Here is a 15,516-nt window from a genome sequence, read left to right on the forward strand (position 1 = left end):
TGCGCTAGGTATTTCTTTGTGGAAAGTGGCTTGCTCAGGCCATAATCCTGCGCTAGGTATTTCTTTGTGGAAAGTGGCTTGCTCAGGCCTTAATCACGCGTTAGGTCATATGTCTTATCTTATCTTTAACTTATAAAATACAGACGTTACTTCAAAAAAAAAAAAAAAAAAGGATTTCGTCCTACGCGTGTTCCTAGTTCGATCTAGTCATGCATGTTAACAAATGACTTAAATCCTGCCAAATCATTAGTTTTCCTGGCTGGCTAAGGCACTCCATTCCATGCTCTAATTATAGGATATGGGGCTTAGTCCTCTGAGACGGTTGTGGACAGCAGAGTGCATTCATATGTAGACAAAAATGTGCTTCACAAATGGGTTTGCATAACAGTGCGGTTATTCTTAATCCTCGAAATCGAAGACATTGCCATTCGTCTTATCGTATCTTATTTCAGACGTTACTTCTAAAAAGTAGCTAACTTCACTTGTCATCTAGTCATGCATGTTAATCAATGATCAATGTTAATCTGCTAAGCCATTGGTTTTCCTGGCTGATTCAGGCAACCCATTCCATTCTATAATGGCACTAGGGAAGAAGGAGCAATTGTACGAATTTATTATTATAAATATTTGCATATGTATTCTTTTTTAAATATTACCAACAACAAAATAAAACGTTATCGGTAAAGGTTTAATATCTAAGACACAGTGTTACGAAGTGTGCTTTTCTATTGGTTGATGAATTCTGATGTAATCATGTGTAAATGTATGAACAGCTGATGAAAGTCAGAAACGAGAGAACATTGTGGGTCTGAAGTGACTTCAACTATTTGATTTAAATTTCTCAACAGCTTATCTGAAGGCTGAGCTGGTTCGGTCATATTGAAAGACACTGACTAACTCAAAAAAAAAAGTCATGCTACTTCTTATCTTATAAAATACAGACGTTACTTCAAAAAGAAGATGATAACGTCCTACGCGTCATGCATTTAGTCATGCATTTGGTCATGCATTTAGTCATGCATTTGGTCATGCATTTGGTCATGCATTGGTCATGCATTTGGTCATGCATTTAGTCATACTTTGGTCATGCATTTGGTCATGCATTTATTCATGCATTTAGTCATGCATTTGGCCATGCATTTAGTCATGCATTTAGTCATGCATTTGGTCATGCATTTGGTCATGCAGTTAGTCATGCATTTGGCCATGCATTTGGTCATGCATTTGGTCATGCATTTGGTCATGCATTTGGCCATGCATCTGGTCATGCATTTAGTCATGCATTTAGTCATGCATTTGGTCATGCATTTGGTCATGCATTTAGTCATGCATTTGGTCATGCATTTGGTCATGCATTTGGTCATGCATTTGGTCATGCATTTGGTCATGCATTTGGTCATGCATTTGGTCATGCATTTGGTCATGCATTTGGTCATGCATTTGGTCATGCATCTGGTCATGCATTAAGTCATGCATTTAGTCATGCATTTGGTCATGCATTTAGTCATGCATTTGGCCATGCATTTGGCCATGCATTTGGTCATGCATTTAGTCATGCTTTTGGTCATGCATTTGGTCATGCATTTGGTCATGCATTTGGTCATGCATTTGGTCATGCATTTGGCCATGCATTTGGTCATGCATTTAGTCATGCATTTGGTCATGCATTTGGTCATGCATGTTGACCAGGTACAGTGGAGGGAGCCACAAAGAAAGGGTCATCCAAAAAAAAAAAAAGCTTACTGGACAACTTAAAACAACGGACCGGCTTGTCCCTCTCTCTTGACAGCTGCTGACTGGGAAAAGTGGAGGGGCTTGGGTTACGTGAACTGACACAGCACCCCTATCAGGTCCGGCCTTAGGCATAGGCGAACTAGGCAGCTGCCTAGGGCCTCCGATTGGTTGGGGCCTCGGACAGGACCGTAAACTTTTCTTTTAAGTAAGAAATAGCGAACTTTGTGCCCAGTGTCATTGTTGGAGTCACGTGATTGTGATGCGTTTCTAAGTACATCCACAATAACGTTGAAAGCTGTACATTGTTTTTAAAAAAATTATTTATTGTCAGTAAAAGTTGTGGGATGTGTGGTCAAGAGGCCAAAAGCCGCTACGGCTCGGTCACCTACCAATGGGGCTCTAATTCCGACTCGGGCGCTCAGCCTATAGACAGGCCGCATGGAAACTTTATCCCAGATACCCCCTCCCCCCACTGGTCCACTAATGAGATTGGACCAAAGCGCTCTGAGCATGCTGTTTGCATGAAAGATGCGTAATATAAAAGCAATTAAAACAAAAAAAGTTTAATATGTTTAAAAAGAAGTTGGTCCAAGTTTTTACATTTCTACAACGGTCCATTAGGACTAAAACAGAAAGATTTAAAAACTCCTTTATCCCACTTTCGGTTACAAGATCATCTGTCGTCATCGAGAAGTACACAGAAGTCAAATTCATAAAGCGCTGGTTGTAAGTGTGTATGTTGTCGTATGTGAATGTTGTTCGAATTTGCATCTATACTGTTATTGTTACAGTAGTTACGCTGAGGTTGTCAATTATAGTCATAAACTAAATTTCTATTTAATTAGATCAATAAAAATTATCTTATCTTATCTTATCTTACCTTATCTTATCTTACCTTATCTTATCTTATCTTAACCCGACGTATTGAAACTCAACTACGTCATATAACAGCAAACCACAAACAAACAAACAAACAAAAAAATAAGCAAAATAAAAAAACAAACAAATATTAAGTGTATCAATTAGTTTGGATCAGTCTTGTAATTAAATTTGTAATAGGTATCAGTCCATAAGGGGGACTAATTCAGCATATACCACCAAGTACTATCTCTCTCCCTTGGAACTAATTCCGAGATTGGGTGTCGGAGAAATAACGTGTACAAACTTTTTTGGCCAGACAGACACACAGACAGAGTGAGTTGCTATAAACTTTGTAATAAATTTTTAAAAATATTAACAAATAATAAGACATTATATATATATATATATATATGCCTATAAGTGTTTGTAAACAATGTCACTTTCCGTTCGTTACAGTCATGTCACTCACCATTGTTATTGTTATGGAGTGTCTGTGTGTGCTTAGTGTCTGATGTAACATTCAGTAGGATTACGACATGTGCGGGAGAAGAATGTGAACGAATGTGGGAACAGTGACGACAGGCTGGAGCCGTGTGTTTGCAGGGTTCAAGACGGGGGTGAAGTATTTTCTAAATCATTAGGCATCTTGTAATTATAATAGTGTTTAAATGAATACATCTTTTGGGGCGTTTGCCCTTTGGTTTGCAAGGTCTTTGAGTAATTTACTTGATAAAAATTATATTCCCACACTATGTTATTATTAAAAATAAAGATTGTAAGTAAGTTGGACTATAAACTATAGCTAGAGCCCAGCACGATACCATAAATGATTATTTGTATACGGATACAATAATTTAAAAAAAATATCATTATATATTTTGTAATATTCTTTTAAAATAGGTGTACTTTTATGTGATTTTTTTTAGGGTTGGCAAATTTAATATTCCACCTTCATCCTCCGACCCTTTCTTGTTAGGACTTTGCGGAAGCTTCTATTTCGTTACAAAAAGTGAAATTTGATGTTAAAAAAACAAACGCAAAAAACGAGATTACAAAGGAAGTTTGTGTTATCACACAAACTCATAGGCAGCCCCCAACGAAGTCACCAATCTAAACCTGGCAGGCGGAATATGGCTTCCTGTTCGTGTGGTATGCGCTCTGAGGTGTCTGTGTTGGTCGATGGTCTCGATGGTCCTGGATTTAAACCCTGTCCTCTGACAGCGCTCGTCGTCCGGTAGAAGGCTTGGGCTAGGATGTAATTCTCTTCAAATTTAAAGGAAGATTCGAAACATGACAAAAACATTTGAGAAACATATGAGGGCCATGAAGACATGTTAAGCATTTGAAAAACATATGAGGGCCATGAAGATGTCTCACACATTTGAGAAACATATGAGGGCCATGAAGACATGTTAAGCATTTGAAAAACATATGAGGGCCATGAAGATGTCTCAAACATTTGAGAAATATATGAGGGCCATGAAGACATGTTAAACATTTGAGAAACATATGAGGGCCATGAAGACATGTTAAACATTTGAGAAACATATGAAGGCCATGAAGATGTGTCAAACATTTGAGAAACATATGAGGGCCATGAAGATGTCTCAAACATTTGAGAAACATATGAGGGTCATGAAGATGTGTCAAACATTTGAGAAACATATGAGGGCCATGAAGATGTGTCAAACATTTGAGAAACATATGAGGGCCATGAAGATGTGTCAAACATTTGAGAAACATATGAGGGCCATGAAGATGTGTCAAACATTTGAGAAACATATGAGGGCCATGAAGATGTGTCAAACATTTGAGAAACATATGATGGCCATGAAGATGTGTCAAACATTCTACAAACATATGAGGGCCATAAAGACATGTTAAACATTTGAGAAACATACGAGGGCCATGAAGATGTGTCAAACATTCTACAAACATATGAGGGCCATGAAAATGTGTCAAACATTCTACAAACATATGAGGGCCATGAAGATGTGTCAAACATTCTACAAACATATGAGACATGTAAAACATAGAAACTGAAAGACAATTGCTCAAAGTTTCGTTAATAGTCTGAAAACTGAAAGACAATTGCTCAAAGTTTCGTTAATAGTCTGACCACAAGTCTTAGTAGGTAAGTACAAAATGTAACAAATTCCCCTTTAAGACCTTTCAATTCATGGCCGACGGCAACGAGAGTGTCATGTGGCCAGGACAACGATCAATTAACTTTACTTTCGTAACATCTGACATTACTTATTAGAGTTGGGTGGACTCAGGGGCATCCTAAGATCGCGATATTGTGAAGACTAGGATTTTTTTACTTTCGGGATCTTTAGGGCGCCTCTGAGTCAGTCTGAGTCCATCCAGCTGTAATCGGTACCTGACATTAGTTGGAGAAAAGGAAAGGCAGTTGGTCATTTTGCTGACCACCTTTACATTATATGCCCTATAGATCACAAGGTCTGAAAGGAAAACATTTTTTTAACTCTTTTTTTTTTATGTCATTTAATTTTTTCTTTTTTTTTTTAACCAAGATAACAAAATCAACGTGAAACAATCAAAGAAAGATAGCTCATTATATTTTGTCTCTTGCAGCTTTGATGTAGTTATTTCCCCCTCCCCTTTTTGACTACGACGGCGTATTTCTTCCGATCTTTCAGGTCTGAAAATACCCGGGTAAGCGGTTCTGCCTCAACGTGGCACTCGGGTGGAAACGACCATTAGAGGAAGTGGTTAGGTTAGGCTAAATGAATAACAAAACAAAACTCCAGTGGGAGTGTCCAAGAGAACACGAGAGTGGTCCCATTGCACGGAGCGGAGTTGAAAGAGAGCTCCTACGGCCCTGTCGATAAGACATGCGCCGTTCCTCAAAGGACCGTTATATTAATGTCGAGTCCTGTACGGTTAGCTTGGTACAACATAGGAAAATGGCGGAGGCTCCCGGTGTACTCGGCCTTCGGCCTTGCATTCTAGCCCGGAGTGCCAGATATATCGGAAATAGCAATGCTTTACATAGGCATTGACTCGGATCTCCTCCAGACAGAGCGGTTGTTCAAACAGGTGTTTTTTTCCCCTGTTCAATTGGGTTCTTTTTTTCAAACCTAGAGCTATAAGAGGCTTCGGCTCAGCTCTTACACAATCAAACGGTCTGAAAATATAAATACATAAACAAATATTTGTCATTGTCACTAAAGTTGAATTAGTGTCTTGAAGACAAGAGCAGACGTGTCTTGAAGACAAGAGCAGACGACGATCTGAAAACAGAAACAGATCCCCGGCGGACAACGGCCGTGTCTCCATCAGACGTGGAAAAATATGCAGGTCGACACTTGGTTTGAGTAGTGATGCGAAATACAATAATGCTATTTGACTTTGAGTTACTCTAGTCAGCATTAACAATTTACATAAAGAATTGATAAATAGAAATACGAGATTAAGAATATAAGTGTGGGTAACCAGGAATATAAGTGTGGGTAACCAGGAATATAAGTGTGGGTTAGCAGGAATATAAGTGTGGGTAACCAGGAATATAAGTGTGGGTAACCAGGAATGTAAGTGTATGTAACCAGGGATATAAGTGTGGGTAACCAGGAATATAAGTGTGGGTAACCAGGAATATAAGTTTGGGTGACCAGGAATATAAGTTTGGGTGACCAGGAATATAAGTTTGGGTGACCAGGAATATTAGTTTGGGTAACCAGGAATATAAGTGTGGGTAACCAGGAGTCCAGGAATATAAGTTTGGGTAACCAGGAATATAAGTGTGAGTAACCAGGAATATAAGTGTGAGTAACCAGGAATATTAGTTTGGGTAACCAGTAATATAAGTTTGGGTAACCAGGAATATAAGTGTTTGGGAAAACCAGAAGCTCACTACAGCGACCAAAATGGAGGTCTACAAGGCATATGCGTTCTTAGCCCGCTACTGTACGGCAGTGAGTCGTGGACAACCTACATAAAGCAAGAGAGAAAACTAAACTCATTCCACTTGCACTGCCTTCAAAGGATCTTGAAAATAACATGGAAAGAAAGAGTGTGTAATACTGAGATCCTCGCGAGAACGGGCCTTCCCAGCATCTTTACAGTCCTCAGGCAACGCCGCCTGCGCTGGCTCGGACATGTTCGCCGGATGGAGGACAATCGTATCCCGAAAATCATTCTGTACGGGCAACTTGCGTCTGGCTCAAGAAAAACTGGTCGACCCCGCCACCTCCGTTACGTTGATGTGATAAACAGGGATTTAAAATCAGTGCACATTGATACAGACCACTGGGAAGACATAGCCTTAGACCGCACTAGCTGGAGAGAGACGGTGACCAAGAATGCTATGGACAGCGAGAAAACATGGGCCTCGGCTCTTGAAGAAAAGCGTGCCACACGAAAGATGGCCAGCTCCTCTTCCACCAAATCAAAAGCCACCTTGACCTGCAATATATAGGGACGGGAGTGTCTCTCCAAAATAAGGGCTCCACAGCCAGATGAAAAAGTGTTCGAGATGACCCATGGTCATTCTACGACTGACGGAGGCCAATGTATACCCGATGCACTAAAAGGTTTGCAGTTTAAAGTTTTTCCTTCACGTATGAAAATCTCAAATAAAAATTCTATTTCGAGTACTACACTTAAGCCAGGGGTTCTCAACCTGTGGGTCGCGACCCCTTGAGGGGGTCGACTGACGATTTGTCAGGGGTCGCCTAAGACCATCGAAAATATGGGTTGTATTTATTGTATTCTTCTATTGCTGTGTATGTTATTGGGGGGGGGGGGTCGCGTCAGAGTGGGGGGATAGCAAAAAGGAGTCGCCGAGCTTAAAAGATTGAGAAACGCTGACTTAAGCAGTGCGCATCGATAGTCTAGTAACTAGTTAGTAGTGTTCCACTCGGGTATACAAAACTCAGTTTTGGTAGGCCTGCTACTAAACTTCAGCAGGTCACTTGATGTCACGACACCAATGCTGGAGGACTTTTAAGATAAGATTTTATTGAATAGTGAAACACACATACACTAAAATAAGACGCACACAAAACACAAATTGCACAATAAAATGTTCATCTAGAAATAGCCACCCCCCTCCCCCACCGCCACCTACTGCAGTTCGTCAATGTCAACATTGGATTTTAAATTCCATTGAGCGAATGTTGTTTCCCCCATACAGACTTGCATATTTATTTTCATTTCAAAACAGGTTCTGAGACCTATCTTCCGCAATCCAATCGTAACAACATAGCACAGATGACTGGCTTGTCATAAAAGAAACTTATCTTTCACACACACACACGGCAGCACACACACACACACACACGCACACACAACACACCCTGTGCATGGGTCCTCAATAGTTTCTTTGTTCCGCGTGATTTATTTGCACAAACAGGCCGTGCACAGGTCATAAAAAGTCTTCAACAAACGTGTTAGTAGGTAGTTAGTGTTTGGCGTCTTGATCATTATCTGTTGCAGTGCAAAGTGAGAATAATGACATTTCCAATCAAGAAAAGTACGGGTTTCAATTGTATGCTATTCTGATTTCTGCTTCCTGGATATTTTACATTCCATTTCCGTATAGATCTTTTTAGAGGTGATTTGCGTGGATGCTGGTTACAAAAGAGGTATAGAGTATTGATATTTTATTTTATAAGATAAAATATGATATGATAAGATATGATAAGATATGATAAGATAAGATAAAGATATAGACATATATGTCTTTTGCTAACCTATTTTTAAAAATCTTGTCTCTTTTACGAGGCATCATATGTGAGGGATAGTGAGACTATGGGACAGTGAGACTTTGGGACAGTGAGACTATGGGACAGTGAGACTATGGGATAGTGAGACTATGAAGTGTGTCAGGGCCAGTGAGGCTTTATGAAATGTGAGGGTCAGTGAGGCTGTTTGAGGCTTGTGAAGGCCAGTGATGGTTTCACTATGCCGCCTCTTTCAGTATGCAACCTCTTTTACTATGCCACCTCTTTCTTTACACCGCCTTTTTCATTATACCGCCTCTTTCACTATACCACCTCTTCCACGATGCTGCCTCTTTCACTGTGTCTCTTCTTTCATCTTTAGAATTAAATACCTTTCTCCCAGTTCACAATGTCGAATAGAAATCAAGGTTTTAAGACACGAGGCTTTAAGACACGAGGCTTTAAAACACGAGGCTTTAAAACACGAGCCTTTAAGACACGAGGCTTTAAGACACGAGGCTTTAAGACACGAAGCTTTAAAACACGAGGCTTTAAGACACGAAGCTTTAAGACACGAGGCTTTAAGACACGAGGCTTTAAGACACGAGGCTTTAAGACACGAGGCTATAAGACACGAAGCTTTAAGACACGAAGCTTTAAGACACGAGGCTATAAGACACGAGGCTATAAGACACGAAGCTTTAAGACACGAAGCTTTAAGACACGAGGCTATAAGACACGAAGCTTTATGACACGAAGCTTTATGACTCGAAGCTTTAAGACACAAGCTTTAAGACACAAACTTTAAGACACGAGGCTTTAAGACACAAGCTTTAAGACACGAAGCTTTAAGACACGAGGCTTTAAGACACGAAGCTTTAAGACACGAAGCTTTAAGACACGAAGCTTTAAGACACGAGTCTTTAAGGCACGAGGCTTTAAGACATGAAGCTTTAAGACACGATGCTTTAAGGCACGAGCTTTAAGACACGTGGCTTTAAGACACAAGCTTTAAGACACGAAGCTTTAAGACACGAGGCTTTAAGGCACGAGCTTTAAGACACGAGGCTTTAAGGCACGAGGCTTTAAGACATGAAGCTTTAAGACACATTTCTTAGGATAAATTCGTACAAGTGCTTCTTCTTCTCTAGTGTCATTTAGCATGGAACAGATTGCCTGAATCAGCCAGGAAAATAAATAACTAACCCCTAGTTAAAATGGACAAGTGGATAATTCACGGATACACGTAGGACGTAATTATCTTTTTTTTCGAAAGTACGTCTGAAACTTATAAGATAAGAAATGGACCCAAAAAGAAAAAAAAAACATGAAATTGACAGCAAACATTCTAGCGCATAGTTTTGTATTTTTTTTTTCATCTGGTATTACGTCAAGTAGATAACTTTCTGAAATAACCTACCATTAATGTTGATAGTCCTCTTGACCTACAATTATGATTAACTGTCACAGTAACGCATATTCCTTATTTGTTTCGAAATTTTTAAAAAGGCAGTTAGTTAAACCTTCTATTTTTGTGTGTGTAAATTTGTGTGGTTGTTGTGGTGGTTTTAACCTTTTTTTTTCTACTACATCACTACGCGATCTAGTCGAGGACGTTTTTCAAACCTTACCAAAAGGAATGACTTTTTCAAAAGGTTCGGATGGGGGTCCGCCGCTGTGTAATAGTATTATTATTTGTGTTGTTGTGGTTGTTGTTTTTTTCTTCATCACTATGCGGTCTAGTCGAGGACTTTTTACAAACCTTACCAACAGGAATGACTTTTTCAAAAGGTTCGGATAGGGGTCCGCCGCTGAGTTTGTTTGTGAAACACAAACTCTCTGTGTAATATTATTATTATTTGTGTTGTTGTGGTTGTTTTTTTTTCTTATTTATCACAGCTCGATGGCTGCCTGATCGTGTGGTTTGCGCGCTGGGCTGTCGTTAGGATTTATCGATGGTCCCGGGTTTAAACCCTGCCCGCTCCCACCCCCCGTCGTCCTGCGAAAGGTTTGGACTAGGGTGTAACTCGGAAGGAACATCCGAAACATGGAAAACATTTTACAAACAAACAAACATCTTTTTTTTTAGGTAGCGTTTGTATTTTATAAGATAAGATAGACTCGATATTCAATATCCACTTATGCTCTTGGTGAGGTTAATAGCCTAAGTGAGATAAAATTCACGCAGACAAATGTAATTATTTCCCTTTTCTGAAATATGCTCTTTGTTTTTTTTGGTTTGTAATAAGACAACAGTAAACTCTTTAACTGTACACTTTCAGAATTACGACTTATAAAGGTTTTACTAATGACAACTTTAGAAAAAGTATATTTATTAAACTATACATAAGGTGGCAAGATAAGATAACCAATGAGGAAGTGCTACAAAGAGCAGGGTGCCAGGACATCCGTTCTGTTATCAGCAGCAGACGCCTTGGCTGGCTTGGCCACGTTCGTAGAATGCCAGTAGGTCGACTCCCACAGGCCATCCTGTATGGCGATCTAATAGAAGGCAGGAGAGCCGCTGGTCGCCCACATTTACGTTATACGGATGTATGCAAACGCGACATGAAGCTCTTCAAAATTGACACTGGCAACTGGGAAGAGGTGGCACTGGACAGATCCACATGGAGAGAGAGAGCATATAGGAAGGGTCACAGATTGCAGATGTCATACACAACAGAAGCAGAAAGAAGGGTGAAAATGCAACGGCGCCTGGTGATTATATATGCCCAACCTGCGATCGCAGCTGTGTATCAAGGATTGGCTTCTTTAGTCACACAAGAAGTTGCAAAGGGAAAAGATCGTCTCTCGAGACGTAAAATGCCACAGACATAGTCTGTAAAAGAAGGGAGAAAGTGCAACGGCGCCTGGTGATTACATATACCCAACCTGTGACCGCAGCTGTGTATTAAGGATAGGCCTCTTTACACTCAAGAAGTTGCAACTGGAAACGAGACTTACAGTAGACTTAAAGTGCCACATATATACATAGTCTGTGGTAATTGTTAAGCCGAACCAGCTATATTCACCACCATTCACTCACACTGCACACAAAAAAATAAAGTAGTTAACTCTCAAACCCATTTTTGTCATTCTTAAAGTTTGCGTGACTAAAAACATGTTCTGCCCTATTCTATATTTTTTGCACGAGGTAGCCTCTTTCTGAAAACGAGACTGTATAAACGAATTGTAACCACAATCATAAAATTGTCTGCAGCTGATTGTTCCAGGATTAAATGTTTAGGGACATTTTGATAAGACATTTTATGATTGCGTGTTAGTTGTGTATTCATAAACTGTCAGTCACGTTGACAGCAGTACTTCTCTTTTTATCACAAGGCATAAGTTAACTCACTAATCTAGTCATAGATAGATAGATAGATAGATAGATAGATAGATAGATAGATAGATAGATAGATAGATAGATAGATAGATAGATAGATAGATAGATAGATAGATAGATAGATAGATAGATAGATAGATAGATAGATGCATGGCTAAATGCATGACGCGTAGGACGTAATCATCTTTTTTTTTAAAGTAACGTCTGTATTATATAAGATAAGTAGAAGATAAGAAGATAGATAGATAGATAGATAGACAGATAGATAGATAGATAGATAGATAGATAGATAGATAGATAGATAGATAGATAGATAGATAGATAGATAGATAGATAGATAGATAGATAGATAGATGCATGGCTAAAAGCATGACGCGTAGGACGTAATCATCTTTTTTTTTAAAGTAACGTCTGTATTATATAAGATAAGAAGAAGATAAGAAGATAGATAGATAGATAGATAGATAGATAGATAGATAGATAGATAGATAGATAGATAGATAGATAGATAGATAGATAGATAGATAGATAGATAGATAGATAGATAGATAGATGCATGGCTAAAAGCATGACGCGTAGGACGTAATCATTTTTTTTTTAAAGTAACGTCTGTATTATATAAGATAAGAAGAAGATAAGAAGATAGATAGATAGATAGATAGATAGATAGATAGATAGATAGATAGATAGATAGATAGATAGATAGATAGATAGATAGATAGACGGATAGATAGATAGATAGATAGATAGCTATAGACAGATAGATAGAAAGATAGATAGATAGACAGATAGATAGATAGAGATACACATAGTAATTGAAACTTAAAAGTAACTATGATGTCCTTTTCTTTTCCAACCTGACCTGCCGCAGGCTATCAATATCGGCCTTGCTATTAGTTTAGTATACTATCCGGTCCACAAGTTGCATACCATATGATGGGCGCCCAGTCCTAGCTGTTTTACTAGATGATGAGAAATATTTGATTGTTAATCGCTTTGTGTCTCTACGGGAATGTAGCTTACCACAAGCTCGGGCCTTTACGTAAAATGCGTTAGGCTAGTTTCACACTAAGTCCCCCTTTCAGACCTTTGCGATCTCTAGGGCAGATGATGTAAAGGTCATCTGTTTCTGTGGCTCACGGTTAACGAGGGTGTCCTGTGACCAGCACAACGACCAATCGCCTTTTCTTTTCCCCAACTGATATCAGGTACCCAATAGAGCTTGGTGGACTCAGAGGCGCCCAAAGATCCCGAAATTAAAAAATGCCAGGATTCGAACCCGGGACCTCGGTTCGGAAGCCAAGCTTTACCGCTCAACCACTGCGCCTCCAGTTTTACACTAATATCTGTAAAATCTCTATATATAATTCTCTTCTTCCCTCAAGAGTTTAGACGAGAAGCAAAAAGTAAAGGAAAGATTACTCTCTTATTTCGGCTGATTATCATTCCACATTCCATAGTGGCATTCATGAGACCCTTTAGGCCCATTTGAGTACCGGCCCACCGGGCATTAGCCCAAATGCCCATATAGCCAGTCCGCCCCTTGGTAAAAGTTTGAGAAACACTGGTCAACCAGATTGAACAAAACACGTTAGGGCGTTACTCACAATACTCTCATCCCCTATTCTCTACATACCTTTCTCTACTTTAGGTCGTTGCTCACAATACTCTCGTCCCCTATCCTCTACATACCTCTCTCTACGTTAGGGCGTTGCTCACAATACTCTCGTCCCCTATCCTCTACATACCTCTCTCTACGTTAGGGCGTTGCTCACAATACTCTCGTCCCCTATCCTCTATATACCTCTCTCTACGTTAGAGCGTTGCTCACAATACTCTCGTCCCCTATCCTCTACACATCTCTCTCTACTTTAGGTCGTTGCTCACAATACTCTCATCTTCTATCCTCTACACACCTCTCTCTACTTTAGGTCGTTGCTCACAATACTCTCGTCCCCTATCCTCTACATACCTCTCTCTACGTTAGGGCGTTGCTCACAATACTCTCGTCCCCTATCCTGTACACACCTCTCTCTACTTTAGGTCGTTGCTCACAATACTCTCGTCCCCTATCCTCTACATACCTCTGTCTACGTTAGAGCGTTGCTCACAATACTCTCGTCCCCTATCCTCTACACACCTCTCTCTACTTTAGGTCGTTGCTCACAATACTCTCGTCCCCTATCCTCTACATACCTCTCTCTACGTTAGGGCGTTGCTCACAATACTCTCGTCCCCTATCCTCTACACACCTCTGTCTACGTTAGGGTGTTACTCACAATACTCTCATCTCCCTATTCTCTACACACCTCTCTCTACGTTAGGGCTTTGCTCACAATACTCTCATCCCCTATCCTCTACACACCTCTCTCTACGTTAGGGTGTTACTCACAATACTCTCATCTCCCTATTCTCTACACACCTCTCTCTACATTAGGGCGTTGTTCATAATACTCTCATCTTCTATCCTCTACACACCTTTCCCTACGTTAGGGCGTTGTTCATAATACTCTCAACTCCCTATCCTCTACACACCTCTCCCTACGTTAGGGCGTTGTTCATAATACTCTCAACCCCCTATCCTCTACACACCTCTCTCTACGTTAGGGCGTTGCTCACAATACTCTCATCCCTATCCTCTACACACCTCTCTCTACGTTAGGGCGTTGCTCACAATACTGTCATCCCCTATCCTCTACACACCTCTCTCTACGTTAGGGCGTTGCTCACAATACTCTCATCCCTATCCTCTACACACCTCTCTCTACGTTAGGGCGTTGCTCACAATACTCTCACCCCCTATCCTCTACACACCTCTCTCTACGTTAGGGCGTCGCTCACAATACTCTCACCCCCTATTCTCTACACACCTCTCTCTAGTCTTTCTTTCTTTTGTTATCGTAGATCTTCCTCTTGTGAAGATCGAGAGTACTATTGAAGCCAATTTGTAACACATGCAAATAAATGAAACCACTTTGTTGTACAGAATAAAAATGAATAAAATTTTTGTAAATCTAGAATACATGTAGTGGCCCTTAAAGACTACCATCGTTCCGTCTGCTAGCTTTCTGATGTCACCCTACCATGACGTCATCACGTCCGCACCGCACCGCACCATTCAACCAAAATGAGATGCACATCAAGGGAAGCAAACAGAAGTGCGAAAATTCTATTCACAACAAACACTCGCCTAATGCCTTCTTTCTGTTTACAGAAAACATTGACAAAGACAGACCACCCACTTTCATTCGTAATATATCTTTCAACTCTCAGTTAACATTGGCAATATAAAACCATCCAATTTTATTCTTAATAGATTTTTACAAAGCTTATATCAACTCACTCTGTCTGTATGGTAAAAAGTGTGTACGCGTTATTTCTCCCATACCCATTATCGGACTTAGTTGAAACTTCGCACACTTATCTATTGGCATAGATGTGATAGACAAGACCTGAATCAATACAGAAAAGAGGGACCAATCAGACGATTAATTACTGGTAATAATTGTGTTTAATAACGGCAGAGGAAACTAATACTTCAGTGTTCACATATATGGGCGCCTAAAGGCAGCACGGAAAAACCAACTCCTAGATACCCCCTGCCCCCCACTGGTCCACAAATGAGATTGGACCAAAAGCGCTCTGAGCATGCTATAAGCATGAAAGTAGCTCTATATAAAAGCTATAATAATATAATAATAATAATAATCTGGCTAAATTTTGTCGGGTTTAGTCACGTTAAATAATTGTTAACGCCATTTCTCCCTCACGCATTCTCCGATCAAGTTAATACTATAACCAATTATTTATTGTACCTAACAAAACATGAATGAGTAAACAAAAATACTCAATTAGTCAATTAATTATTTGTAATTAATTACTTTCTTT

The 15,516-nt window shown here is 39.8% G+C and overlaps 1 protein-coding gene across 1 annotated transcript in view; it reads left to right on the top strand.

The window, feature by feature from the left end:
• The first annotated feature begins 7,892 nt into the window (after positions 1-7,892).
• The window catches only part of LOC106079858 (uncharacterized), a 46,752-nt gene continuing 39,128 nt past the window's right edge, over positions 7,893-15,516 (top strand). Inside the window, exon 1 of the mRNA XM_056006242.1 lies at positions 7,893-8,204. The gene's annotated coding sequence lies outside the window, so the exon portion shown is untranslated. The remainder of the gene's footprint in view (positions 8,205-15,516) is intronic.

This window comes from Biomphalaria glabrata, chromosome 12 (assembly GCF_947242115.1).
Source record: "Biomphalaria glabrata chromosome 12, xgBioGlab47.1, whole genome shotgun sequence".
In the NCBI taxonomy this organism is placed as follows: Eukaryota; Metazoa; Mollusca; class Gastropoda; family Planorbidae; genus Biomphalaria; species Biomphalaria glabrata.